Below are 3,533 nucleotides of genomic sequence, written 5' to 3' on the forward strand. Positions count from 1 at the left end.
CTTAAGAAAATGAAAAGTTAAAAAGAAAGGAAGAGATGATTCCCGTGAACCATCGATCCCTCTTCCCAACACATTCGCCCTTATACTCACTCACGCATGCACACACACTCACACACACGCACACTCACGTACACACACCACCCAATCAAAGAAAGATACCAAGAAAGACCAGTACTGGTCAGAGATGTAAAAATAATCACATAAAGAAAAACAAAACTCTTTAAGAAACTCTTTAAGAAAAATAGACTCTTTAAGAGCAAAAATACTCGCGGTTTTGAGGGAAGGGCTGCTACGAACGGTGCCTGGGACCTGGCGTGTGAAAGGACCGTCCTCTTCCCCAGGTTTAAGGTTCGGTCCTGATGACAATGTTCACGGAGCTGACCCAGACGTGCGCAGGCAGAAGTGACGAGCTTCAAGGCCCGCACCCTGAGGCTGACCAGCAAGCCGACCTCCGGCCTGTGGTTCCCTCGTCCCATTCACCTGGTGTTGCAGATGGCCCCAGAAGTCTCGTTTGATATTTTTATTTTAAATTTATTTTTATTATTATCTTTTTTTAGGCGAGGCAACCCTTGGTTGACCTCACAGATTACAAGTACCTTGTCAGCTTACAATCCCTTATTTTTTATTTATTTTTAAAAATTTTTTTATACCTACAGCACTTAGTCTTCCTAGGTGGTCTCCCATCCAAGTACTAACTAGGCCCGACCTTGATGAGCTTCCGAGATCAGACGGGATTGGGCCTGTTCAGGGTGGCATGGCGGTAGACCAGAAGTCTCATTTGAACTTGGGCCCACAAGAGACCTAGTAAGAGGTCAATGACTCCAAAGGAAATGGCTGCTGTCCAGGCTGGCACAGGCCCCTGGTAAAGCTGGCTTGTGGGGGGAAGGGATAATGAAGCTGATTCGGCTCATCTGTCACCTGGAAGCCTTCTCCTCTCTCCTTCCTGACCCAGGGCACACATAGACTCTTCATAAAGCCATAGGAGGTAGGTGTGATTACAGACCCACTTTACGGATGCAGAAACTGAGGCTCACAGAGGTAAAGAACATTCCTCAGGACCACCCAGCTAGTAGGTGGTGAAACCTCCATTCCACCCCGGGGCCCCGCTGACTTCAGACGCCATGACCTTAAAGGGGTCAGTAAATTACAGCCCGCTGCTTCTTTTTTGTAAATAAAGTTTTATCAAAATGCAGCCAAAGCCCTTCATATATGTGTTATCTATGGCCGCTTTCCTGTTACAACAGTAGAGTTAAATAGCTGTAACAGACTTTGTATGGTCCACAAACTCCAAAATACTTACTATCTGGACCTTTACAGAAAAAGTTGGCCAGCCCCTGCTCTTAACCACAGCAATATTCAATTGGTCGAAGGCCCACGGACCTGAGAAGACAACCCACGACAAGGTGGGGGTGGTTAGACGAGGCAGGGAGGGCTGGAAGGACCTTCTGCACGGAGTCATCAGAGAGACTAGGCCCACCCTCACAGCCTTTACTCACAGCCTCCGACCTCTAGCCTTTGGAATCATCCCTTCCCACTGGCTCAAGAACCTCTCCACTGCTCAGTGCCTCAGTTTCCCCATCCACAGCAGCAGCCTCTCCCTTATTGAATTTGCATGACATTTGTTTAAGATCTATTACATAAAAGGCCCAAGAGAGGGCTTGGCACAGATATGTGTTCAGTACTCAATGAACACATGTTTCCTTCCTTCCTCGGGCCTCTAACCCAGGAGTCTCCAACCCCCAGGCCGCGGACCTGTTAGGAACCAGGCCGCACAGCAGGAGGTGAGGGGTGATCGAGTGAGTGAAGCTTCATCTGTATCTGCAGCTGCTCCCCCCAGCGCCAGCATCACCGCCTCAGCTCTGCCTCGGATCATCAGGCATTAGATTCTCATAGAAGCACCGGTCCCTAGTGCCATGAAGGCTGGAGAACACTCCTCTAACCAGGACATTATTCTATGACTTCCAATGTCCCTGCAAAAGCGCAGTGCCACAGAGGATGTACCTGCCACCAGCCTGCTGTTCAATGAGCCCATTAGGTGGAGGTACAGAGAGGGCCCCACTTTTTGGAAAAATAAAAAGGCAAAAGCCACATGTAGGAGTATCTTACCTGCACGACCGCTGACTGTGCCTCGTTGGCAAGCATTTAAACAAAGACTACAGCTGCCTGGCAATTTGGGTTGCGAGACAGGGGTGAAGACTGCTATTAAATAAAAGTTTTTCAACAGATTGGAGTCTTGTGCATCTAAGTTCCCAACTGCCCAATTTGCAGCTCTACTGTGGATGAAAACAGCAGGGCTCTGCCATTGGCCAACCTGGTCTATATCCCAGCTCTGTCACTCATCACCTGGGTGACTTTACGGAAGCCACAGCCCCCCTACTAAGCATCAAAGTCGAAACGAGAAATCACACAGTGAATGTTCAGCATACTGCCTTTCACGAAGAGAGCAGCCGGTAAATGTTATAATTTGTCTTTTCGTTAAGGCCCCTAACGTCTCCCGATGGCAGGGGCCGTTGGAGAACGCGGCGTCTGTGCCCAGACCACGGGCGGGCAGTTGGCAGCAGCTCAGCAGAGCGTCAGCTTCCGCATCTGTCTCTCCCTTCCCGTCTCAGCCCCGCTCAAACAGTGCTAATCGCATTATCAAGATTATCTCCCGGGAGTCACAGAGCTGCGGCCCTGGGACTCGGGTTTAATTCCGTTTTAATAACAGGTTCTTAAACACATTTGAAAACAAAATTATGATGCCCTTTCATCCCTTCAGTTAGGAAAGAAAAGAAAAAAACCTTCCTCATGTACAGTAATGTGTTGGGTTTTATGTTTTTATTGTTTTGGTATTTGGATTTTTTTTTTTTTTAAGAATGCCTCCTGTTTTGGAGAATGTTGGGGGCTGGGATTCAGAGTGTTTTTTGTTTTTTGTTTTTTTTTTCATTTCGAAATGATTTCCCTGGCAACAAAGGAAAGAGCCGATTTTCCCAGATGCCAGGACCTGCGTTATATGAAAACTGCCTTGTTATGGGGCCAATAGGGACCCTGCTTCCTCAAAGCAGCAAACTCACTTTAAGAGGATACAGCCAATTCGGGGAGGCTTGGAATGTTTCATTCACCTTGTATTTATGGAAAAACATAAAATTCTACTTTCCCAGGTAAGACCGAGAAAATTCTAGAAATTTCCATTGATTCTAAAGGATGTAACATATCCCTGACGCAAGAACAGAAAAGGAGCTCATTGGGCTTGAAGGTGAGCAGAGGCGAGGTAACTATGACTTTCGCTCTCTTATATTTCTTTATTTTAAATTTTATTTTATAATTAGTTTCAAGTATACAGTACATTGGTTAGTAATTTAAATAGTTTATGAAATAATCCCCTGGATTACTCTATCACCCCTCTGGCTCTACACTAGCCATTACATTACTGTTGACTACCTTCCCTATGCCATACTCCCCATCCCCATGACCATCTCTCAACTACTAATTTGTACTTCTTATTGCAATGGCCATGATCCACAGTACACTGTTGAAAAGAAATGGCACGAGGG

The 3,533-nt window shown here is 46.5% G+C and overlaps 1 pseudogene; it reads right to left on the reverse strand.

The window, feature by feature from the left end:
- Nucleotides 1–647: 647 nt before the first annotated feature.
- On the reverse strand, nt 648–766 carry LOC112481803 (annotated as a pseudogene).
- Between the last annotated feature and the right edge of the window lie 2,767 nt (nt 767–3,533).

This window comes from Pteropus alecto, unplaced genomic scaffold (assembly GCF_000325575.1).
Source record: "Pteropus alecto unplaced genomic scaffold, ASM32557v1 scaffold125, whole genome shotgun sequence".
NCBI lineage: Eukaryota > Metazoa > Chordata > Mammalia > Chiroptera > Pteropodidae > Pteropus > Pteropus alecto.